At 36.7% G+C, this 27,392-nt stretch overlaps 1 protein-coding gene and 1 long non-coding RNA gene across 2 annotated transcripts in view; one reads left to right on the forward strand and one right to left on the reverse strand.

The window, feature by feature from the left end:
* LOC130684100 (uncharacterized) overlaps positions 1 to 23,076 on the reverse strand; it is a 46,503-nt gene extending 23,427 nt beyond the window's left edge. The window contains exon 1 of the long non-coding RNA XR_008998240.1: positions 21,510 to 23,076. This is a non-coding gene — a long non-coding RNA (uncharacterized LOC130684100). The remainder of the gene's footprint in view (positions 1 to 21,509) is intronic.
* LOC118933468 (nck-associated protein 1-like) overlaps positions 1 to 27,392 on the forward strand; it is a 368,769-nt gene that overhangs the window by 202,061 nt on the left and 139,316 nt on the right. The gene's annotated exons all lie outside the window — the stretch shown is intronic.

A 27,392-nucleotide genomic window follows, 5' to 3' on the forward strand; every position in this document is an offset into this window, starting at 1 on the left:
TCTTTCATTCTCTCCCCTATCCTCGGTCCTCTCTCTCCCACCTACTCTTTCCTCATTTCTTCCTTTCATTATTTCATTGTTATTGAATACCTAGATAGTAATTGATAGCTTGTAAAATTTTTTACCTTTTATTTATTTATTTATTTTATCAAGATGTCATTGATATACACTATTATGAAGGTTTCACATTAAAAATATTATGGTTACTACATTCACTCAGATTATCAAGTCCCCCCCCATGCCCCACTGCAGTCACTGTCCTTCAGTGTAGTAAGATGCCACAGTGTCAATACTTGTCTTCTCTGTACTACACTGTCTTCCCTGTGACCCCTCCACACTATGTGTCCCAATCGTAATACCCCTCAATCCCCTTCTCCCTCTCTCCCCACTCACTCTCCGCCACCACTCCACTTTGGTAACCACTAGTCCCTTCTTGGAATCTGTGAGTCTGCTGCTGTTTTGTTCCTTCAGTTTTGCCTCGTTGTTACACTCCACAAATGAGGGAAATCATTTATAACTTGTCTTTCTCCACCTGGCTAATTTCACTGAGCATAGTACCCTCCAGCTCCATCCATGTTCTTGTAAATGGTAGGACTTGTTTTCTTCTTATGGCTAAATAATATTCCATTTTTATATGTGCCACCTCTTCTTTTTTTTTTTTTCTTTTTTAGAATGTATTAGTCTGTTTTTATTTTTCTGTTTTTTTTTTAAATTTTTTTTTTATTATTATTTTTTTATTGAAGGGTAGTTGACGCACAGTATTACATTACATTAGTTTCAAGTGTACAACACAGTGGTAGAATATTTATATACATAATTCGAGGTTCCGGCTATCACCCTACCAAGCTGTTACATTATCTTGACTATATTCCTTATGCTATACATTACATCCCGGTTACTTATTTATTTTACCATTGGAAGTCTGTCCTTTTTTTTTTTTTTTTTTTTTTTGTGAGGGCATCTCTCATATTTATTGATCAAATGATTGTTAACGACAATAAAATTCTGTATAGGGGAGTCAATGCTCAATGCACAATCATTAATCCACCCCAAGCCTAATTTTCGTCAGTCTCCAATCTTCTGAGGCATAACAAACAAGTTCTTACATGGAGAACAAATTCTTACATAATGAATAAGTTACATAGTGAACAGTACAAGGGCAGTCATCACAGAAACTTTCAGTTTTGCTCATGCATTATGAACTCTAAACAGTCAGTTCAAATATGAATACTCATTTGGTTTTTATACTTGATTTATGTGTGGATACTACATTTCTCTCTTTATTATTATTATTTTTAATAAAATGCTGAAGTGGTAGGTAGATACAAGATAAAGGTAGAAAACATAGTTTAGTGTTGTAAGAGAGCAAATGTAGATGATCAGGTGTGTGCCTGTAGACTATGTGTTAATCCAAGCTAGACCAGGGCAATAAAACATCCACGTATGCAGAAGATTTCTCTCAGAACAGGGGGGGTGAGGTTCTAAGCCTCACCTCTGTTGATCCCCAATTTCTCACCTGATGGCCCCCCTGCGACTGTGCCTGTCTTAGGTTGTTCCTCCCTTGAGGAATCTTACCCGTCTCTGGCTACCCAGTCATCTTCCGGGGCCATACAGGGAAATGTGAAGTTGGTAAGTGAGAGAGAAGCCTTATTGTTTGAAAAGGTTAGCTTTTTACATCTTTGCATATTTATGCCCTGTGGCTTCTATGCCCAGCATTTGTCTTGAGGTATCTTTACCACTTGGAAGAATTGTGATACTCGATAAATTTGATACGAGGCACGAATTCTATTTAAGGGTTGTAATTAGGAAGGAAGAAGAAAAGCTGTAGAAGTAGCAGGCGGCAGAAAACATGGGAAGATTGATTATTTCTTTGGCATATCTTCTTGTAGAGTACTTCAGCATGAATAGGTTTTAAGCTACTACTTAAATTGCGCACACACATTAACATAATAGGAGTATAGTTACATAACCAAAGCATATCTGTAATTACCAGCCATCTCCAGTGAAACCAAGAAATCCAGTTAGGCACCTTAGGCATTTGTGAAAACTTATCTATGACATGGTGGATGTTGTCCAACTGAACTTGAACAGTCTGAGAGAAATCAGACAAATTAAAACAACCCATTCCTGGGGACTGTTCACATGCCATATGTTCTTTTAACAGTAAATAGTCTGTAGTTGTAAGATTTTGGAGCGCTACAATTTGCACTTCTCCAAATTCTTGGTTGAGTTCCAACAGTATAGATCCAGTCAAATTTGTTGTTTTACTGTATGCACAGGCCAGTTTAGATATCTCCTTCCTCATTCCCATGGCAAGTCCAGGAACGGGTGGGATGAGTGCATCTACAGCTGTAGCAGTGCGTGGATCTTTGTTGGGGTTTTTTGATGATCATCTTCTGGCATGAGTCTTCCAGAGGGTGCAGATGTTGGAAGTTCTTTTTCATATTGTATCTTAGTTCATTTTCGGGGTAGCCCAATTAGGCTTTGATCCTCTATATAAACACAAACAGACCCTTTGCCTACACTTTTATATGCCCTTTATACCCTTGTGTAGAACTCGTTGGAGGTTACCACACAGGAACTGCCCTTTTTTTTTTTTTTTTTTTTTTTTGCTATCACTAATCTACACTTACATGACGAATATTATGTTTACTAGGCTCTCCCCTATAACAGGTCTCCCCTATAAACCCCTTTACAGTCACTGTCCATCAGCATAGCAAAATGTTGTAGAATCACTACTTGCCTTCTCTGTGTTGTACAGCCCTCCCTTTTCTCCTACCCCCCCATGCATGTTAATCTTAATACCCCCCTACTTCTCCCCCCCTTATCCCTCCCTACCCACCCATCCTCCCCAGTCCCTTTCCCTTTGGTACCTGTTAGTCCATTCTTGAGTTCTGTGATTCTGCTGCTGTTTTGTTCCTTCAGTTTTTCCTTTGTTCTTATATTCCACAGATAAGTGAAATCATTTCGTATTTCTCTTTCTCCGCTTGGCTTGTTTCACTGAGCATAATACCCTCCAGCTCCATCCATGTTGCTGCAAATGATTGGATTTGCCCTTTTCTTATGGCTGAGTAGTATTCCATTGTGTATATGTACCACATCTTCTTTATCCATTCATCTATTGATGGACATTTAGGTTGCTTCCAATTCTTGGCTATTGTAAATAGTGCTGCAATAAACATAGGGGTGCATCTGTCTTTCTCAAACTTGATTGCTGCGTTCTTAGGGTAAATTCCTAGGAGTGCAATTCCTGGGTCAAATGGTAAGTCTGTTTTGAGCATTTTGATGTACCTCCATACTGCTTTCCACAATGGTTGAACTAACTTACATTTCCACCAGCAGTGTAGGAGGGTTCCCCTTTCTCCACAGCCTCGCCAACATTTGTTGTTGTTTGTCTTTTGGATGGCAGCCATCCTTACTGGTGTGAGGTGATACCTCATTGTAGTTTTAATTTGCATTTCTCTGATAATTAGCGATGTGGAGCATCTTTTCATGTGTCTGTTGGCCATCTGTATTTCTTTTTTGGAGAACTGTGTGTTCAGTTCCTCTGCCCATTTTTTAATTGGGTTATTTGTTTTTTGTTTGTTGAGGCGTGTGAGCTCCTTATATATTCTGGACGTCAAGCCTTTATCAGATGTGTCATTTTCAAATATATTCTCCCATACTGTAGGGATCCTTCTTGTTCTATTGATGGTGTATTTTGCTGTACAGAAGCTTTTCAGCTTAATATAGTCCCACTTACTCATTTTTGCTGTTGTTTTCCTTGCCCGGGGAGATATGTTCAAGAAGAGGTCACTCATGTTTATGTCTAAGAGGTTTTTGCCTATGTTTTCTTCCAAGAGTTTAATGGTTTCATGGCTTACATTCAGGTCTTTGATCCATTTTGAGTTTACTTTTGTATATGGGGTTAGACAATGGTCCAGTTTCATTCTCCTACATGTAGCTGTCCAGTTTTGCCAGCACCACCTGTTGAAGAGACTGTCATTTTGCCATTGTATGTCCATGGCTCCTTTATCAAATATTAATTGACCATATATGTCTCGGTTAATGTCTGGATTCTCTAGTCTGTTCCATTGGTCTGTGGCTCTGTTCTTGTGCCAGTACCAAATTGTCGTGATTACTATGGCTTTATAGTAGAGCTTGAAGTTGGGGAGTGAGATCCCCCCTACTTTATTCTTCTTTCTCAGGATTGCTTTGGCTATTCGGGGTCTTTTGTGTTTCCATATGAATTTTTGAATTATTTGTTCCAGTTCATTGAAGAGTGTTGCTGGTAGTTTCATAGGGATTGCATCAAATCTGTATATTGCTTTGGGCAGGATGGCCATTTTCACGATATTAATTCTTCCTAGCCACGAGCATGGGATGAGTTTCCATCTGTTAGTGTCCCCTTTAATTTCTCTTAAGAGTGACTTGTAGTTTTCAGAGTATAAGTCTTTCACTTCTTTGGTTAGGTTTATTCCTAGGTATTTTATTTTTTTTGATGCAATTGTGAATGGAGTTGTTTTCCTGATTTCTCTTTCTGTTGGTTCATTGTTAGTATACAGGAAAGCCACAGATTTCTGTTTGTTGATTTTGTATCCTGCAACTTTGCTGTATTCCGATATCAGTTCTAGTAGTTTTGGGGTGGAGTCTTTAGGGTTTTTTATGTACAGTATCATGTCATCTGCAAATAGTGACAGTTTAACTTCTTCTTTACCAATCTGGATTCCTTGTATTTCTTTATTTTGTCTGATTGCCGTGGCTAGGACCTCCAGTACTATGTTAAATAACAGTGGAGAGAGTGGGCATCCCTGTCTAGTTCCTGATCTCAGAGGAAATGCTTTCAGCTTCTCGCTGTTCAATATAATGTTGGCTGTGGGTTTATCATAGATGGCCTTTATTATGTTGAGGTACTTGCCCTCTATTCCCATTTTGCTGAGAGTTTTTAACATGAATGGATGTTGAACTTTGTCAAATGCTTTTTCAGCATCTATGGAGATGATCATGTGGTTTTTGTCTTTCTTTTTGTTGATGTGGTGGATGATGTTGATGGACTTTCGAATGTTGTACCATCCTTGCATCCCTGGGATGAATCCCACTTGGTCATGGTGTATGATCCTTTTGATGTATTTTTGAATTCGGTTTGCTAATATTTTGTTGAGTATTTTTGCATCTACGTTCATCAGGGATATTGGTCTGTAGTTTTCTTTTTTGGTGGGGTCTTTGCCTGGTTTTGGTATTAGGGTGATGTTAGCTTCATAGAATGAGTTTGGGAGTATCCCCTCCTCTTCTATTTCTTGGAAAACTCTAAGGAGAATGGGTATTATGTCTTCCCTGTATGTCTGATAAAATTCCAAGGTAAATCCATCTGGGCCGGGAGTTTTGTTCTTTGGTAGTTTTTTGATTACCGCTTCAATTTCGTTGCTGGTAATTGGACTGTTTAGATTTTCTGTTTCTTCCTGGGTCAATCTTGGAAGGTTATATTTTTCTAGGAAGTTGTCCATTTCTCCTAGGTTTCCCAGCTTGTTAGCATATAGGTTTTCATAGTATTCTCCAATAATTCTTTGCATTTCTGTGGGGTCCGTCGTGATTTTTCCTTTCTCGTTTCTGATACTGTTGATTTGTGTTGACTCTCTTTTCTTCTTAATAAGTCTGGCTAGAGGCTTATCTATTTTGTTTATTTTCTCAAAGAACCAGCTCTTGGTTTCATTGATTTTTGCTATTGTTTTATTCTTCTCAATTTTATTTATTTCTTCTCTGATCTTTATTATGTCCCTCCTTCTGCTGACCTTAGGCCTCATCTGTTCTTCTTTTTCCAATTTCGATAATTGTGACATTAGACCATTCATTTGGGATTGTTCTTCCTTTTTTAAATATGCTTGGATTGCAATATACTTTCCTCTTAGTACTGCTTTTGCTGCGTCCCACAGAAGTTGGGGCTTAGTGTTGTTGTTGTCATTTGTTTCCATATATTGCTGGATCTCCATTTTGATTTGGTCATTGATCCATTGATTATTTAGGAGCGTGTTGTTAAGCCTCCATGTGTTTGTGAGCCTCTTTGCTTTCTTTGTACAGTTTATTTGTAGTTTAATGCCTTTGTGGTCTGAAAAGTTGGTTGGTAGGATTTCAATCTTTTGGAATTTTCTGAGGCTCTTTTTGTGGCCTAGTATGTGGTCTATTCTGGAGAATGTTCCATGTGCACTTGAGAAGAATGTATATCCCGCTGCTTTTGGATGTAGAGTTCTATAGATGTCTATTAGGTCCATCTGCTCTACTGTGTTGTTCAGTGCTTCCATGTCCTTACTTATTTTCTGCCCAGTGGATCTATCCTTTGGGGTGAGTGGTGTGTTGAAGTCTCCTAGAATGAATGCATTGCAGTCTATATCCCCCTTTAGTTCTGTTAGTATTTGTTTCACATATGCTGGTGCTCCTGTGTTGGGTGCATATATATTTAGAATGGTTATATCCTCTTGTTTGAGCCCTTTATCATTATGTAGTGTCCTTCTTTATCTCTTGTTACTTTCTTTGTTTTGAAGTCTATTTTGTCTGATATTAGTACTGCAACCCCTGCTTTCTTCTCACTGTTGTTTGCTTGAAATATGTTTTTCCATCCCTTGACTTTTAGTCTGTACATGTCTTTGGGTTTGAGGTGAGTTTCTTGTAAGCAGCATATAGATGGGTCTTGCTTTTTTATCCATTCTGTTACTCTATGTCTTTTGACTGGTGCATTCAACCCATTAACATTTAGGGTGACTATTGAAAGATATGTACTTATTGCCATTGCAGGCTTTAAATTCGTGGTTACCAAAGGTTCAAGGTTAGCCTCTTTAGTATCTTACTGCCTAACTTAGCTCGCTTATTGAGCTGTTATATACACTGTCTGGAGATTCTTTTCTTCTCTCCCTTCTTGTTCCTCCTCCTCGATTCTTCATATGTTGGGTGTTTTGTGCTGTGCTCTTTCTAGGAGTGCTCCCATCTAGAGCAGTCCCTGTAAGATGTTCTGTAGAGGTGGTTTGTGGAAAGCAAATTCCCTCAGCTTTTGTTTGTCTGGGAATTGTTTAATCCCACCGTCATATTTGAATGATAGTCGTGCTGGATACAGTATCCTTGGTTCAAGGCCCTTCTGTTTCATTGTATTAAATATATCATGCCATTCTCTTCTGGCCTGTAGGGTTTCTGTTGAGAAATCTGACGTTAGCCTGATGGGTTTCCCTTTATAGGTGACCTTTTTCTCTCTAGCTGCCTTTAACACTCTTTCCTTGTCCTTGCTCTTTGCCATTTTAATTATTATGTGTCTTGGTGTTGCCCTTCTTGGATCCTTTCTGTTGGGGGTTCTGTGTATTTCCGTGGTCTGTTTGATTACTTCCTCCCCCAGTGTGGGGAAGTTTTCAGCAATTATTTCTTCTAAGATACTTTCCATCTCTTTTCCTCTCTCTTCTTCTTCTGGGACCCCTATAATACGGATATTGTTCCTTTTAGATTGGTCACACAGTTCTCTTAATATTGTTTCATTCCTGGAGATCCTTTTGTCTCTCTCTATGTCAGCTTCTATGCGTTCCTGTTCTCTGATTTCAATTCCATCAATGGCCTCTTGCATTCTATCCATTCTGCTTATAAACCCTTCCAGAGTTTGTTTCATTTCTGCGATCTCCTTTCTGGCATCTGTGATCTCTTTCCAGACTTCATCCCATTTTTCTTGCGTATTTCTCTGCATCTCTGTCAGCATGTTTATGATTCTTATTTTGAATTCTTTGTCAGGAAGACTGGTTAGGTCTGTCTCCTTCTCTGGTGTTGTCTCTGTGATCTTTGTCTGCCTGTAGCTTTGCCTTTTCATGGTGATAGGAATAGTCTGCAGAACTGGGACGAGTGACGGCTGGAAGGACTTCCTTTCTTGTTGGTTTGTGGCCCTCCTCTCCTGGGAGAGCAGCGACCTCTAGTGGCTTGTGCTGCGCAGCTGCGCGCAGACAGGGTTTCTGCTTACTGCCCGGCTGCTATAGAGTTAATCTCCGCTGTTGCTGTGGGCGTGGCCTGGCTCGGGCAGCTACTCCAAAATGGTGGAGTCGCGTTGGAGCAGGAGCTGCTGGGAGGCTATTTATCTCCGTAAGGGGCCTGCCTGCTTCCTGCAGCCCAGGGGTTAGGGTGCCCAGAGATCCCGGATTCCCTACCTCTGGATTAAGTGACCCGCCCTGCCCCTATAAGACTTCCAAAAAGCACCCGCCAAAACAAAACAACGACCACAAAAAATAATAATAATAATAAAAAAAAAAATTTTTTTAATTAAAAAAAAAAAAAAGTTTTAAATTAAAAAAAAAAAAAAAAGGGGGTGTTTGTTCGTTTTTCTTTATTCTCCGGTGCCAGCCTCAGGCATCTGCTCACCGGTCTTTCTGCCCTGTTTCCCTAGTATTGGGGTCCCTATCCCTTTAAGACTTCCAAAAAGCGCTCGCCAAAACAAAACAGCAAAAAAGCAAAAAAAAAAATGGTCGCGCGCTTTTCTTATGTCCTCTGTCGACCAGCCTCCAGTGCCCGCTCACTGTTCTTGCTGCCCTGTTTCCCTAGTATTGGGGTCCCTATCCCTTTAAGACTTCCAAAAAGCGCTCGCCAAAACACAACAGCAAAAAAGCAAAAAAAAAAATGGTCGCGCGCTTTTCTTATGTCCTCTGTCGCCCAGCCTCCAGTGCCTGCTCACTGTTCTTGCTGCCCTGTTTCCCTAGTATTGGGGTCCCTATCCCTTTAAGACTTCCAAAAAGCGCTCTCCAAAACAAAACAGCAAAAAAGCAAAAAAAAAATGGTCGCGCGCTTTTCTTATGTCCTCTGTCGCCCAGCCTCCAGTGCCTGCTCACTGTTCTTGCTGCCCTGTTTCCCTAGTATTGGGGTCCCTATCCCTTTAAGACTTCCAAAAAGCGCTCGCCAAAACAAAACAGCAAAAAAGCAAAAAAAAATGGTCGCGCGCTTTTCTTATGTCCTCTGTCTCCCAGCCTCCAGTGCCTGCTCACTGTTCTTGCTGCCCTGTTTTCCTAGTATCGAGCGCCCCGCACTCTGGCCCGGATGGCTGGGGCTGGGTGTTCGGCAGTCCTGGGCTCCGTCTCCCTCCCGCTCTGCCTGCTCTTCTCCCGCCGGGAGCTGGGGGGAGGGGCGCTCGGCTCCCGCGGGGCCGGGGCTTGTATCTTACCCCCTTCGCGAGGCGCTGGGTTCTCTCAGGTGCGGATGTGGTCTGGATATTGTCCTGTGTCCTCTGGTCTTTATTCTAGGAAGGGTTGTCTTTGTTATATTTTCATAGATATATGTTGTTTTGGGAGGAGATTTCCGCTGCTCTACTCACGCCGCCATCTTCCGCCCCTCTCTTTGTGCCACCTCTTCTTTATCCATTCACCTACTGATGGACACTTAAGTTGCTTTCATATCTTGGCTATTGTAAATAGTGCTGCAATAAACATAAATGGGCATATGTCTTTTTGAATCTGAGATCTTGTTTTCTTTGGGTAAATTCCTAGGAGTGGAATTCCTGGGTCAAATGGTATTTCTATTTTTAGTTTTTTGAGGAACCTCCATATTGCTTTCCACAATGGTTGAACTAATTTACATTCCCACCAGCAGTGTAGGAGAGTTCCCCTTTCTCTGCATCCTCGCCAGCATTTGTTGTTCCTTGTCTTTTCTATGTTGGCCATCCTAACTGGTGTGAGGTGATGTCTCACTGTGGTTTTAATTTGCACTTCCCTGATAATTAGTGATGTGGACCATCTTTTCATGTGCCTATTGGCTGTCTGAGTTTCCTCTTTGAAGAATTGTCTGTTCATATCCTCTGCCCGTTTATTAATACAGTTGTTTGCTTTTGGGGTGTTGAGGCATGTGACTTCTTTATATACTTTGGATGTTAACCCCTTGTCAGATATGTCATTTACAAATATATTCTCCCATACTGTAGGATGCCTTTTTGTTCTACTGATGGTGTCCTTTGCTGTACAGAAGCTTTTTAGCTTGATGTCGTCCCATTTGTTCATTTTTTATTTTGTTTCCCTTGCCCGAGGAGATGTATTCAGGAAAAAGTTGCTCATGTTTATGTTCAAGAGGTTTTCACCTATGTTTTCTTCGAAGTTTTGTGGCTTCATGAGTTACATTCAGGTCTTTGATCCATCTTGAGTTTCTTTTGTGTATGGAGTTAGACAGTAATCCAGTTTCAGTGTCTTACATGTAGCTGTCCAGTTTTGCCACCAGTTGTTGAAGAGGCTGTCATTTCCCCATTGCTTACCCATGGCTCCTTTATTGTATATTACTTTGGCTTATATCTGACTCTATTCTGTTCCACTGGTCTATGGGTCTATTTTTGTACCAGTACCAAATTATCTTGATTACTGTGGCTTTGTAGTAGAGCTTGAATTCAGGGAGCCTAATCTCCCCAGCTTTATTCTTCCTTCTCAGGATTGCTTTGGCTATTCAGGGCCTTTTGTGGTTCTATATGAATTTTAGAACTATTCACAATAGTTCATTGAAGAATGCTATTGGTATTTTGATAGGGATTGCATTGAATCTGTAGATTGCTTTAGGCAGCAGGGCCTTTTTGAAAATATTAATTCTTCCTATCTATGAGCATTGGATGTGTTGTCATTTATTGGTAGTTTCTTTAATTTCTCTTGTGAGTGTCTTGTCATTTTCAGAGTATAGGTCTTTCACTTCCTTGGTTAAGTTTATTCCTAGGTATTTTATTCTTTTTGATGCAATTGTGAATGGAATTGTTTTGCTGATTTCCCTTTCTGCTAGTTCATTGTTTGTATATAGGAATGCCACAGATTTTTTTGCATTCATTTTGTATCCTACAAGTTTGCTGAATTTAGATATTAGTTCTAGTAGATTTGGAGTGGATTCGTTAGGGATTTCTAATGCACAATATCATGTCATCTGCCATCAGTGACAGTTTGACTTCTTCCTTACCAATCTGGATGCCTTTTATTTAACTTCTTTTTTAACATATGGTTCCTGAGAAGATACTTTCCACTAAATGATTAGATCTTAGATGAATGCAAGAGAATGCCAACAGTCCTGAATTTTGCAAAACTAAGTACGTCTTAGCTCCCACTACATTATGTCAATCCTTTCTAATCTCCCAATGTGAATAGTATAACCAGTAACGATAATAATAATTGCTATTGACACTGTTAATATTTTAACAGCATTGTACTGTGTGCTTTACATGGATTAACTCATTGGATCCTTACAAAAGCAGCTAACATGCAATCTGTTTCTCTCTTATACCACAGTAGGTAGGGGTGGATTTCCTGGGAGAGAATAGGACAGGTGATTTCATAAAGTCTTATGGAAACTTGGAGAAGAATTCGTATGTATGTAATCCTTTGAGCAGGATTTCCCTGACTTAGATTGCTTTAGTAAACAAACCTAGTATTTATGGATTTATGTGTCAAGGCTCCTCGGTAAATGTCACATAAAGTATGCAGCTTGCTTAGTGTAAAATGGAGATTGCTATACCCTAAATGCTAACTGATCTGTATGGTGACCTGCATGTCTTCCTTAAGTACCTCACCCATCAGTCTGATATGTACATATAATTGTTATATTAATCTATGGATAGATATATATATATATAGTTAAATGATATAGAAGATCATGCATATTGATGTATATGACTGACAGTATATGTGTGTATATGTGTGTGTATGTGTATATATATATATATATATATTATATAATGTATATAATTTGAAAAGAAAAGGCCAGGGTGGATGCAGTCAGGATCCAATACTTCTTCTTACATTACCTATGCTTCTTGATTATATCCTTGAAATTATTAGGAAAACTTTATATTGGATAAGATCTCTGAATCATGTAAATCTGGAATACAAATGGAATCCTTTGTGCCACCTCAGGGTCAATAACTTGTTCAAGTTCATAGAATTAGAAAGTAAATTCTATCTCACTTCAGAGTTCTTATATATTACTGTGTTTACAAAAATAATTTACTTTGTCACACTAAAAAAAAAAGTCCCAACATGCTTTTGTAGAAAATAGTCTGAAGTTCACCTTTACCAACTTTTAACTGATTCAGCTATGAACCTCAGTTCCTTTCATTCATAAATAGCAACTCTAATAATCTGTATTTTAAATAATTATGGTATTAAAAAGATGAAATAGCATTCGTAAAGGAGCTGTGCAGGGTTTACATATAGTCCTCAATAAGTGTTGTTTTCTTCCTCTTTTTAAAATATTTTTTCTTTCCTATTTAAGCAAGAATGATTGTGAGAACTTGAACAGATAATGCCTACCTGTGACCATAAAATTAAAATTTCTTTGGGAAACCTTCACTTTCCTCATTAATTTTTTTAATTCAAATTATGCAGGTAACAGTCTTATCAAATTTTATCAAAAATTACTAGAAAAATAGTATTTTGATCACATCTGTTTGAGGCTGTTTTACTACTAAACTCTTACCAATATCTGGTGTCCAAAGATACTCAGATAGTACATTTAAATTTCTAATTTATTTGCAGCTAATCATAAATAACACATTTTGACCTTTGCTAATTGACATTGTTCTAACATCGTAAAATGCTAACACTGCAAAAATTTAACATCTATAGCTATTATGCTTCATAAAATATATTTCAGTACCAAAATTATGGTAGGTAACTTCCTGTAGCCTTCATAAAGTACAAGACTTAAAAAAAAGTCTTTCTGGAGTAATTTAAGTTTGTTAACCAACTGATGAAATTTTCAAAGACTTTTAAAGTGATAAAGGAAGGAGACTGACTCATCTTTACAAGTAAGAAGATTGTTGCATTATTGAAAGTATTCCCATTAAAGAAATCTAAAGTTGGCATATAGAATACAGAAAATATTACTTCCATGCTAACATTCATACATTGTACCTACTATAAGTTATATCTCTTTTAAAACTATTTTGAAGTGCTTAAATAATTTGTCAGTAATTATCTCATTCTTTTTTAAATAAAAAAAGATGTGAATGTGGCAATAACATTGGAAAATTTCAATATAAGAAATATCAAAGTGACTTCTCAGTTAGTAAAAGTGAGCCATTGAAATTTTATAGACATGAAGGTTTAATAAAAGGAATTAGAACTTACACAAAGGCAGCAAGAGCTAGTATGAACAACTGGAAAGCTGCAGCTGGATGGTCAGTGAAACAACTTCGGCCTAAAGCACAGAAGTGGGAGGAAAAGCTCGCCTTCAAGGAGAAGTCCAGTAATGGGATGTGTCCAGGCAAAAGTTGGGAACATGAAGAAGGAGTTTATGGGAAGATCTGCAACGTCTGCCACAATGCGACAATGTGAGCTTATAAAGTCATCTGCAAAGTCACTGATTAAGGCACCATAACAGATCTCTGGAAATAATGACTTTTGCTTCACTTCTACCTTCCATATCTCACACAAATTACTTTCATTGGCAAATTCTAACCTACAGCCATACAGGGAAGAAGATTCCAGAAATAGTAATTCTTATCCTTACCAAGATTTATGTTAGAGGCAAGTACACAAGAGATAATCTAGTACAATTGTGTTTTCTTTATATTTGATAAGATAAGCATTTTATCATCTTATTTCAAGAACATGATGTTTCATGTATTGTTACTATAAAATGAAATATATGTATAGAAAAAAATAAGTGATTGGAACTTTAATATGGCAATGTTTAAGTAATTCCTTTCCAACTTTTCCCCCTGGATTTTTAGATTGGGAATAAGAATCAGTCCAAGTCACAAACTCTGAGTATGTGTATGCTAATCTTAAAATGATGAGGCATAAATTAAAAAAGTTTTCTTAGTTAAATGTTGCGCTTCATGCATTCCCATCAATTTGCATATCACATTTTAATATTTGTTTTCAAAAGTATAACAGCTTCTTTAACTTATTGAATAAATAAGATTTCTGCTGACTTAGTGCCATCAATCTTCTTTGAGCCACAGATTGCACTGGAGCTGACCAAACTATGTGTAAGTTAGGGCTTGATGTCTTATTAATTTAATTTTTTTCTGTTGAAACATACATGACATCCAGTAAAATGCACAGATACTAAACATGTATCTCTATGAAATGAACTAAAAATGAACTCACCTGTCTAATTGTCACTTAGATCAAAACCTGGAACATTATCAACACACCAAATTTCTCTACTGATGATGTCTCCAAACAAAATATTCAGACATCTATGACTATAGATGAAATTTGAATGTTTGACCTATTACATAAATGGAATCTAACATGTATCATTTGTGCTTGTCTTATTTTATCAATATTATATCTGTGACATGTAGGAGTAGTTCATCAAATGGTATTTCACTTTATGTATGTGGCAGACTTTACTTTTCCATCTCATTATTAATGGGCGTTTGGGTTCTTTCAAGTTTGGAGATATTACAAATACTACACAAATTTTTGCACATACTCTTTGATGCAAATGTACATGTATTTCTGGAAAAGAACTGATGGGGGTAGTGTGAATACTTCCAGTTTTAGTAAATGCTGCAAACTGTTTTCTAAAGTGGATTTCTGATTCCCATACCCACCAGTAGTAAAGTTTCTGTTTCTCCACATCCTCACCAACAACTGGTAGAATCATGTTGTTGTTATTTTATTTGAACCCTGTGATAGATGTGCAGTGGCATAATATTAAATTTCTCATATGACTCATGCTGTTGCATATATTTATATGAAATTGGCCATTTGTATATCGTCTTTTGTGAAGTGTTTGTTCAAGATGTTTGACTTTTTACTGGGATGTTTTTTATTATTGACTCTTAGCAGTTCTTTATCTTTTTGGATACACTATTTTCATGTTTTGTAAATATTGGTCTGTGGCTTCATTTTCACTCTCATGGTGTCATTTGATGAATAGAATCTCTTAATTTTTGACGTCCAGTTTACCCATCTTTCTTTTAGTATTTTACTTGTATGCTTATTCAGAAATTGTTGCCTATCCTAGGGTCTTAAAGATATTTGCATATGTTAACTTCTAAAGGCTTTAAAGTTTTAACTTTCAAATATAGGTCTATACTGTATTTCTAATGTTTTTCTACAGTGGGAGTGAAGACTCATATTTTTTCATATGGATTTCAAATGAATGATCCAGCACCATTTATTGAAAAGACCACTTTTCCTCATTTCAATGCCAGGGTGGCACTTTGTCATCAGTCAGGTGCCAAATATGGATCAGTATGTTTTCTGTTTATTTCAGTGAGCTGTAGGTCTGTCTGTGCACCTACATCACACTCTCTTAATTACTATTGATTCATCTGGTATTGTGCAACTTCCAGCTTTCTTTTTCCACTTCAAAACAGCCTTAGATATATTGACCCTTTGCACTGACATAAATTTTAGAATCAATTCATAAGTCAGTTGATAAATATCTACAAAAACAAAAATGTGCTTTAGTTTTTTTGGAATTGCATTGAAGCTAATAGATATTAGTGTATTGAGTCTTCCCCTCTGGTAATCACTTTCCATTTGTGAATGTTTATGAAATGTATCTCTCCCATTTATTAAGATCTTTTATACATTTTTCGGATGCTTATGTTTTTTAAAATATTGAAGTAATATCAAACTTACATGAAATTACAGGTTTCCCAATTGTGAACATTATACATTAGTCCTCTCTCTCTCTTCCTCTCTCTCCTTCTTTCTGTTTCCACAGACATGTATAAGTTCTCAGACACACATACCCTATTATATTTTTCTCAATCAATAGTAATTTGAAAGCATGATGCACTATTATTGCTAAATACTTCAGTGCGTAATTACTAAAAGGCAAAACGTTCTCTGTATAACTGTAGTACATTGAAGAAGTTAAACGGTCACTATTTGCAGATGACATGATATTGTACATAAAAAACACTAAAGACTCCACTCCAAAACTACTAGAACTGATACAGGAATACAGCAAAGTTGCAGGATACTAAATTAATACACAGAAATCTGTGTCTTTCCTATACACTAACAATGAAACAATAAAAGAGAAATCAGGAAAACAATTCCATTCACAATTGCATCAAAAAAGAATAGAATAAAGCTCTACTACAAAGCCATAGTAATCAAGACAATTTGGTACTGGCACAAGAACAGAGCCACAGACCAGTGGAACAGATTAGAGTATTCAGACATTAACCCAAACATATATGGTCAATTAATATTCGATAAAGGAGCCATGGACATACAATGGGGAAAAGACAGTCTCTTCAACAGATGGTGCTGGCAAAACTGGACAGCTACATGTAAGAGAATGAAATTGGATCACTGTCTAACCCCATATACAAAAGTAAATTGGAAATGGATCAAAGACCTGAATGTAAGTCATGAAGCCATAAACTCTTAGAAAAAAACATAGGCAAAAACCTCATAGACATAAACATGAGTGACTTCTTCATGAACATATGTCCCCAGGCAAGGAAAACAAAAGCAAAAATGAACAAGTGGGACTATATCAAGCTGAAAAGCTTCTGTACAGCAATGGACATCATCAATAGAACAAAAAGGTACCCTACAGTATGGGAGAATATATTTGTAAATGACAGATCCGATAAAGGCTTGACATCCAAAATATATAAAGAGCTCACATACCTCAACAAACAAAAAGCAAATAATCCAATTAAAAAAATGGGCAGAGGAGCTGAACAGACAGTTCTCCAAAGAAGAAATTCAGATAGCCAACAGACACATGAAAAGATACTCCATATCGCTAGGTATTCTTAGAAATGCAAATTAAAACCACAATGAGATATCACCTCACACCAGTAAGGATGGCTACCATCCAAAACACAAGCAACAAATGTTGGTAAGGTTATGGAGAAAGGGGAACCCTCCTACACTGCTGGTGGGAATGCAAATTCATTCAACCATTGTGGAAAGCAGTATGGAGGTTCCTCAAAATGCTCAAAATAGACTTACCGTTTGACCCGGGAATTCCACTTCTAGGAATTTGCCCTAAGACTGCAGTAGCCGAGTTTGAAAAAGACAGATGCACCCCTATGTTTATCACAGCACTATTTACAGTAGCCAAGAAATGGAAGCAACCTAAGTGTCCATCAGTAGATGAGTGGATAAAGAAGAGATGGTACATATACACAATGGAATATTATTCAGCCATAAGAAGAAAACAAATCCTACAATTTGCAACAACATGGATGGAGCTAGATGGTATTATGCTCAGTGAATTAGGCCGAGCAGAGAAAGACAAATACCAAATGACTTCACTCCTCTGTGGAGTATAAGAACAAAGGAAAAACTGAAGGAGCAAAGCACCAGAAGACTCACAGAACCCAAGAATGGACTAACAGTTTCCAAAGAGAAAGGGACTGAGGAGGGTGGATGGGAAGGAAGAGATAAAGGGAAGAAGGGGAATTATGATTAGCACACATAATTAGACCCCTGGGGGGTCTCAGGGAAGGCAGTATAGCATAGAGAAGAGCAGTTGTGATTCTATAGCATCTTACTATGCTAATTTACAGTGACTGTAATGGGGTATGTGCTGTGGACTTGATAATGGGGGGAATCTAGTAACCACAATGTTGTTCATGTAAGTGTATATTAATTATACCACACAAAAAAAATACACCAGTTATATTGGGATAGGGCTCATCCTAAGAACTTAATCTTAATTATATCTGGAAAGACCCTATTTCCAATAAGGTCAAATTCACAAGTATTAGATACCAGCTGTTGGGTAGTCAACACATCTCTTTTTGGGAGACACAGTTTAATCCTTTAGCGTCTACTGCCTTAAAAAATATCACAAATATGACTCAATAGCATCTTACTACGCTGATGGGCAGTGACTGCAATGGGCTGTGTGTGGGGGAACTTGATAACATGGCTGAATGTTGTAACCACAGTTTTGCTCATGTGAAACCTTTATAAGATTGTGTGTGTCAATGATACCTTAATATAAAAATAAAAAATATTTCAAAAATTTATGATCTTTGTTTCCATGGGTCAGGAGTCTGGGCCAGTGTTATTTGGGTCTTCCGCTCAGAATCTCACTAAGTTCTAGCTGTTATCCAGAATGTGTTCTCATCTGGAGCTCAGTTTTCTATTCCAAGCTCAGATTGTTGGCAGAATTCAGTTCTCTCCAACTCCAGAGCTGAGGTCTTGCTGGGTGTTGGGCACGGATTGCTTGCAGCTCTTGATGCCACCCTCAGGTCCTTGCCAGCAGGCCCCTTCCACAGCATGGCAGCTTACGTCTTCAAGGCAAACAGGAATTTTTTTCTGACTTCTTCCAATCTCTGACCTATAGATCTTCTTTAAAAGTGCTCACTTGATTAGTTCAAAACCACCCAAGGTAATTTCCCTTTTGACCAGCTGAAAGCCAGTTGGTTAGGGACCTAATCATGGATTATGCCTCATGGGGGCCGGAATCTTGGAGATAACATTAGAATTCTGACCACTACATTTACATTCAAGAAAACATGATTAATAATTTTTATATCCAGGTAAACTACTAATTTAGTGAACAGAAGAAATGAAAGTATTTCTTGAGAAATGCAGTCTTAGAATACTTACCACATGAAGGCTCTCTTTGAAAGTATTCTTGGAGGAAGTATTCTGGTAAAAGAAGAAATAAATCAGGGAGAACCCTAGGATTATGGGAAGGAAAGGTGAATAATTCTAAATCAAATTTATTGCTATCTAGATAAGCAATGACATAAAAAGAATGAAATATATGTAGCATTCCTAGCTAATAAGTAATGTTAGAGAATGGGCAGAGAAAAATAATATAAAAATGTGTCTGTAGTTTCTGTATGAAATATAACATTGCTAAGATTAAGAAATTAATAAAGATAACAAAATGGATTATGTTAGGAGTAATCAGAATAATAAAATAATAGAATTTTTCAAGCCAGTAAAAATATTATATAAATATTTTGATATATGTAATTGAAGGGAGAAAAGAGAAAACAGGAAGAAAAGAAAACATAATTTTGATTTAATGTTACAAAAAATTTTCCTGTTCTTTATAAATATTTGATTTATTGTTCACTTTCTAGCTTTTTCCCTTGAAAGCCTGATAAAATTGGAATGTCAACTGGATTACTAGGCAACATTACTTATGGTAAAATTAAGTACTGATCAGGAAATCGTAACTGAACTTGGAGGAACTACACATTTCAAGAGGTAGCGTGAACTTTATGTTTTCCTGCAGTAGAATTTTGATGATCTGACAACACAAACTTTTCTAAGAGTTATGCTTCTGGATCTCTTACGGGAGATCTTAGCTCACGTGTGGCATGAGATTTCCATAGCAAACTGAGTCCCTTACCACTGACGTGTTTCTGGCCTTCTTGCACCTGAATGCACCTGAGGTATCAGAGAATATCTCCTAGACAGCTATATAAAATGTCATAACCACTCATAACATAAAGGAAACCTGATGACAAACTGTTTCTTGCCATTCATCCTGTTAAGTAACTTTAATGCTAAGCATGACCTTTTTAGTCTTGTGAATTTGAACGTTTGGTTGAACCTGAAAAGATTCAGGTTCTACTGGGCATTGTAATGATAAACAGAAAATAAATAATAAGATTAAAATTTATTATAGTGCTAATTAGAAAATACATGTAAATGCATTAAAATTATTAATCAAATTCAAACGATCAGATTCATTTAAAGAAATCTAATATATGTTATGTAACAGATATATAAAAATTAAAAGACAACATATAGGATTTCCAGGATGGTAAACAAAGACCATAACAATTGAACCAGACGATAGCCAGTATAGCAATTTTGATAAATACCTAAAAATATTTAAGACCAAATATCATAAGGAATGTGAAGAATATTTGTAAAATAATTCACAAATAAAATTATGATTTTAAAAATGTATGCACCTGACTACATAGCCTTAAATAATTTTTGACAAAACTACAGGGAGAAATAGAAAAAGAATATTACTATTGAAGATTTTAGCACACTTTTCTCAGAAACTTCTAGATCAAGAAAATAATAAGAGTATTGAATTTCTGAATAACATGGTTAGTAAGCTCTTGGGGGAAGCTTGGTGACCATCCTAGAATCCTGCTTAGTGCAGTCTTCCCTTTGGCTATAAAAAATACAGTCCTCCCACATGGTGCATATATTGACCCCCTCCCCAGGATCCAAGAATTTAATCCCATTATAGCATCAACTCTAAGTCCAAAATTTCACAAATCTAAGTCAGGTATGGATAAGGCTACTGTTGTTTAATCTGTTATGATCAACTCCTGCGACATATTTCTTAGCCATAGGTGGGACTGTGAAACTGCAGAGACAAATTACTGCCCACATTCCCAATGCACAATGGCAGGACAAGCATAGAATAACAATTGTAGGCACTGATCAGAAAAAGGGGGAAATGGAAGCATAAATTGTCACTGGTCCAAAATAGTTCTGAAATCTAATGAGGCAACTGTTGGAACTCTCTTCAGTAGGTTTTAAGGCCTGGAAATAATTTTCCTTTGCTCTGAGCTCTGCCCTCTTGGTTCTAGGTACCCCTTTCTAAGTCATCCTACTTTATCAAAGAAGTCAGTGCATGTTTATAGCTAAGCTGTTTTGTCAACTTCGTGCAGTAGAATTTTGATGATCTGACAGCCTCCTTTCATATATCATGTTCTCTGTCTCTTTCAGGCCACATAGGGAGTGTCTATTGAAATAATTTTCTCGAGAAATTTGGGGGTGGGTGTTCCATGGATTTCTTTTGTATGTACACCATTTGGCGAAAGATCCGCAGATCTTTTAGAACTAATCCCTTCCCTATCATGGCTCCCTACTGAGAAGACTGAGCACCCCTCAGCTTTAGAGTCCTGATTTGATTGAGGTCTGTAAGACACATCTTTCATTCTTGGAAAGAGCCCTTTTTATACTGAATATTCACCTTTTGATCTTTCTGGGGTCTTACCCAAATGTAATATAGTCGCAGAGTCATTTCTGTATCCCACACTTTCTGTAACTTTTTCTAATTTTTGGAATATTTTGCCACCTGGAAGTTCTGCAGATTTTCAAAATCATCTAGTCCTGTTTCTTTTTCATTGAATTGTTCTTTCCTGAATATATCTCAACTTTAACATTTTATTTGCAGCAAGAAGAAATCAGACAGCACCTTCCACATTTTCCTCAAAAATTTCCTAAGCCATATCAGTTTTGTCATTTACAAGCTCTGCTTTGCATAAAATTGCTGGACACAGTTTCACTAAGCTTACTGCCACTATGTAACAAGGATCTCCCTTTCTCCAGTTTCCAATAGCACATTCTTCACTTCCTTTTGAGTTCCTATTAGCAACGATTTTAACAGTCTGTTAGAGGATATAAACGTTCTCTGCCATGCTTCTTGAAATTACTCCAGCCTTCACCCTTGTCAGATCCAGGGTCAGTGCCACATTTTTAGGTGTTTGTTAGAGCATTGCCCCACTTCTAGATACCAAAATCTGTATTTGTTTTCTATTTCAATATAACAAATTACCATAAATTAGACTTAAGAACAGAAACTTAGCATCAGGAGTCAAGATGGAATTTAACTGGTTCCTCGGTTTAGGGCCTTACCAGACTGAAATAAAGGTGTGAGTCAGAACTGCGGTATCACCTGAAGTCTGAGGTTCTCTTCCATGCTCACTTGTTGGCAGAGTTTCCCTGTTGGCCGTGTGGTTTAGGTGCCTGGTTTCTTGCAAGCTGCTGGTCAAGGACTGATTTTAGTTCTTGGAGGCCCAGAAAAGAGTGAGAAACATAAACAAGTATCAAAAATAAATTCTATTAGGGTATGAAAAAATATAGAGAAAGTTCGAAGGTAATGTAAGGCCAACTTGGGGTCGTTACACAGATACACAGAATACTTGTCTAGGTGTGGAAAGTATAGCAAGAATGGAAACACAGACTGTTTGAAGCTCAATGGTGTCCCTAAAGTAAAAAAAAACAAATTTGTTCCCTTGGATTTTTTCAGGTCTTGGTGTAAATTCCAAGGAAAAAAAAAAAGGTTTGCTTGCTTTGAGAGAATATTGTAAAATACAGTAGTAAATCCTCACTTTTTGATTAAAAAAAAATCAATATAATAGTAAGCTATAGTTGTTCTTAAATATTTTAAGACTTCAGTTGATAGAAAAGGGGAGAGGCCAAGGTATTTTAATAAATAATATAATCAAATTTGGAGAATAAAACTAAAAGGGAAAGAAGGAAGCACCTGGCCAGATAACAGTTTTCTTCTGTGATGAATGGAGGGCACACTCCTGTAATCAAAGAGGACAGGTGACCCAGTATAATATTTTTATAAACATTCTCATAAACAATTACTTGGAAACTAAATTATTTTTGTTATTGGGAAAATTGAAATTAGAGAGTGTTTTTAGCAGGATTCCCATTGAGTGACTGCTTATGTTAAACAAACATGACTTTTTAGATTTTGGGGATATTATCTCCCAGGAAAATGTCAGATAAGCTATATAACTTTCTGAATATAAAATGGAGATTTTCATAACTGAGTTAGTTCCTTCCATGTAAGTGAAGTAAGCCCTCATCACTTAGAAACCTCATCTGATGCAGAGAAGCAGGACTTGGCAGATGTATTAGGAATCCTGGACTACTTGCTGCATCACCTGTGGCTCTTAATTTCCTGTATCTGAAATTTTGCTAACGCTTGACATTGGATAAGATTTCTGATACATGAAAGTCTGATTTAATGATCTAGTCCTTTGTAAAATTGTAGAGACCTTGGAGGTTCGGAACTGGTGGGATTTTACTGTGTTTGTATTCTGAGGGGAAAACATCAGAGGATGTGGGAGAAGAGCCAAAGAGAATGTAATTAGGTCAGCATATTACAGGGAAGTTAAAAACAACGTCTGTGTATCTAATGAGTGAAAAGCAAATAGGTGTGTCATATGGTGAGAACAGTTCATTAAAATGGAATTAGGAAAGAAAGATACATTTTGATTTTGTGTCATTATTCTTATGAAGTAAAAAATTGTATTAAATACTAGGTTCTAAAAAATTATCATAAAAATGGGAATATTCATATTCCCTAGATGATGTCCACCCCAATCCCAAAGTTCTGATGCCATTTGTCAAGTTTGAGGTCAGGCCACAGAAACTTACATTGTAAATAAGCATTTGAGGTGATACTGGTGCAGTTATTGCACTGAACACAATTTTGAACCTCAACTGAGAAAAATTATGTGAAGTGTTTATGGAAATTAGAAAATTTTGTAGTAATTCTGTTACACTATTTCATTTGATAATTTTTTGTAGGTATTACTAAACTGTAGACTTAGTCTGGATAAGCTAGTGTTTAATACAATTCAGTATTTGTTATTTACTACCTTAGGTTTTTTAATATGCAAGTACATAGAGATGTTGTTATATTTGGTTTATCCTTGCCATCTAAATATGTATTGTTTTACTATAAACCATGTATTTCTAAACTTTTTAAGACATTCTTTAAGTCACTTGGAATACATCGGTGATCAAATCAAACAAAAATCTTGCCTCGCTGAAGTTTATATTTCAGTGAAAAGAGGCACATAACAAATAATAAAGATAATAATATTATATCAGAAGATGATAAATGCTGTGGAAGAAAATAACAGAAGAAAGCTCACAAGTAGGTGGAGTAAGATATTGCAGAAAAAAAGCGTTAAATACAGTGGTAAGGTAAGAACTTATTGAGAAGGTGGCAGTTAAGAAACTAGTTGAATAAAGTAAGGGACTCCTGTGTGGGTATCTGAGGCTGGGGTTCTGCAGACAGGAAAGAGTTAAAGTGAAGCTGCAATACAGCACTGTACCTGATACGCTCAGAGGCAGTGTGGTATGTCATATAGGATACCACAAAGATTTTAGCTTTTAGTTAAGTGAAACAAGGACTGAAGTGTCAGTGTTCATGATTTTTGGAAAATGATTCTTAAATGGTTGTCTGTTAAAAACAGTATTGGGTAGGGGAAAGCGTAGCACGAGGATACACAGGATGCTATTTTTGTACTTTGAGGTGATGACTGAGCAAGCTGATAATTGTGAGGGTGGGAAGGACAGATAGGATTTCAGATATATGTTCGGTTAAAGTCAGTGTATTTCCTGATTAATCTGATAAATGGCATAAGAGAGAGTTAAGGATAACATCAAGGTTTCTGGCGATATGTATTTTAAAAAATGGAATTGCCATTAACTTTGATGACAGACAGAGAGAAGAGTGTATGCTTGGATGCTGAGTTTGGTATGTCTAATAAACTTCTGGGCAGGCTGTCTGAAACGAAGCATATAGATGATATTTAAAAGTATTTAAAAGCCATGATGCCAGGTGATCTTTTCTTCAACAGCAGTGTTACTAATCCAGCAGTATCACCATTGCTCCCATTATAGTTTCAGAACTATTATAGGAAGTTTACATTTTACTTTGTGCTTTTCTGAGATTTGCATATTTAGTCTTTTTATTTATGGATTGCAGAGATCTGGTAATAATACTAATATAGTTTTTCCCTACCTTTCCCTATTAGAGAAAACTAGTATAGTCTTAGCACTCCCATTTTGCCCGTCTATTCAAACACTGCAATTTTGCTAGCTCCTATTCATTTCATCATACTTTTTCAAAATTGTCCTCTCTTATTTTAAAACTCCCCTTTACTCTAGTTCATCCTGTTTCCTAACCTAAGTTCCCATTGTTTTTCCATTTTTACATCTAATTTATTAATTTTTAAAACATTATGTCAGAGAAAAGAAAGGAACACCTGCAGGTTCAGTGAAAATTTCATTAGCCCAGATGGAAACAGTTATATAAACATTCCAGATGTATATCTTTGTTTTATATGTTTTATATCAGCAGAACACAATGCAAGTATGACAGTAGTACCCTGTGATTTTTTTTTTTTTAGAGGGCATCTCTCATATTTATTGATCAAATGGTTGTTAACAACAATAAAATTCTGTATAGGGGACTCAATGCACAGTCATTAATCAACCCCAAGCCTGTATCTCAACAGTCTCCAATCTTCTGATGCATAACATACAAGTTCTTACATGGTGAACAAGGTCTTACATAGTGAATAAGTTCTTACATGGTGAACAGTGCAAGGGCAGTCATATCACAGAAACTTTCGATTTTGATCACGCATCATGAACTACAAACAATCAAGTCAGATATGATTATTCGTTTGATTTTTATACTTGATTTATATGTGAGTCCCACATTTCTCCCTTATTATTACTATTATTATTATTTTTAATAAAATGCTGAAGTGGTAGGTAGATGCAAGATAAAGGTAGAAAACATAATTTAGTGTTGTAAGAGGGCAAATGTAGATGATCAGGTCTGTGCCTATAGACTAAGTATTAATCCAAGCTGGACAAGGGCAATAAAACATCCACGGATGCAGAAGATTTCTCTCAAAACAAGTACCCTGTGATTTTTAAGAGAAAATAATACTAACATAAAAAATGAAAACACATTTTAATTTTCTTATCATTTTTAGTTGGTAAAAACAATGCAATAAAAATAAATTTTTATCTGCTGAACAGTTTCTGTTAATCAGGTAATTAAGTGCACTTAAATATAAATTGATATTTACATGAAATTCATGTAAATACAAATAATATTAGGTTATAATAAAATATGTCCTATCTGTTCAGACTTAGAAAACATAAATCATGTACAACTAAATCGTGTTAGTAGAGCTAAAAACTCTACTAAGGAGGAGAAAATTGTTGAATAGACACTGAATGTTATTAAAAGAAAAATAGGACATTGTAAGTTACTAAAAGAAGAATATGTTTTTCTATCCCTTTTGGGGAAACAGATACATGTGATGAATACTAATAAATTTGGCCCTATTATAACTACTAGTGTGTTCATATTTCTGCAGTTTTTTAATAAGCTTTATATATATATGTAATACACATATATGTACATATAATAGCTGCATTTATGTATCAAAAGTTCAGAAATAACAGAGGTAAAGTCAATGAATTGGTGATTCAAAGTAGGAATTAGTAAAAGTTTATTGTGCACACACCAAAAAGACGGTTTGCAAACTGGGAACTCTCAGACCCCAAACATGGAATGAGACCCCGAGGTATATTGTTGTAAAGCAGATTACATAGTGAGAAAGCTGTGTCTGTTTATTCCTCACAGCGATTGATTATATAGTATTAGAAAGGTATTAGTGATAGGGAATTGGTCAGTGGTTACCTAATATCTACCTTGAGAAACAGTTTAAAATTTGCTTATGATTTTCAGAGGTATAAGCAAGAAATGACCCAGGTGAAGTTAACCTTGCAAAATAAGTTACAGTAAGCTTTGTATGACTTAACAGGTCTTGTGTGCTCGTGGAATTCTCAATGCTGGTCTCTGTTTTGATTTTAATAGTGCATAGATGGATAGATGTAAATATAAATTAATCTAATACTTTAGATCCATATCATTAACTTTTCTTTTCTACTTTGATTTTTGGACACTTCCTGTTGAGAAGGGGTGGTCTATTTTCACTATTCTTGAAAATCTGTGGCATTTTGTAATTTTTTTCAACCAATAAAGAGAATGTGGCAGAAGTAATAATATGTGACTGTCCCAGGCTATGTTATATGTAAAAATACAATTTCTCTGGAGTTTTTGCTTTTGAATCCTCCAGTCACTAAGTAAGCTTGGTTCCTCTGAGCCAGTTATACTGTGAGGAAGCACAATCGAGCCCAGCATGAGGTCTTGCAACTACATAAAGAGAGAGATGCCTGCCCAGTCCCTAGACGCTCCATGCTCTCTGTGCTAGTTTCAGTCACCATCTTATTATGGTGACATGAGAGTGCGTAAGTTGCAACAGTCCAGTGAAAACTTTTCCAGGTTGTTGTCCTGAAGAAACTGTAACAAATAATGATTATTTTAAGATACCGGTTTTGAGACTATCTGGTTATGCAGCAACAGCTAACCAGAAGAAACATCAAGAAATCTCTTTCATCAAGGTCAGTGAAGCTACTGCTATTGCTAAATATTCAAAGTGCCTGCAGCTGAACCTGCTACTGAGTTCCTGATACAGCACCATCTGCAAATAGAGAGCCTTCTGGTGCAATGTGATCACAGTGTTTCTCTTTCCATCCTGGAGGGGGCTGCAGTTTGTTTTGTGGAACTGAAACCTACTCCAGACGCAGTTTTGTCTTTCCTGCCTAGAGTGCCTAAGCCAGCAGCATTGTCTGAAGGTCTGCAGATGGCATGATGAACCAGTATGGTATCCTTCAAAGAAATGTGTGATTTCATTGCAAAGATGGTGTGACAATACCCACATAAACAAAAGATCTGCTTGTTTGTATATAATGCATCACTTAGATACAGCTAACCTAATACAACAGCAGGGTCTCAGCTAAACTGTCAACTCTGGAATGACAGCCTATGGTGATGTATTCCAGAATTTGGTATATTACTAAACCTATGATTAATATATATGGTTCTATGCACCCTAGAATTAG

This window comes from Manis pentadactyla, chromosome 6, assembly GCF_030020395.1.
Source record: "Manis pentadactyla isolate mManPen7 chromosome 6, mManPen7.hap1, whole genome shotgun sequence".
Lineage (NCBI taxonomy): Eukaryota > Metazoa > Chordata > Mammalia > Pholidota > Manidae > Manis > Manis pentadactyla.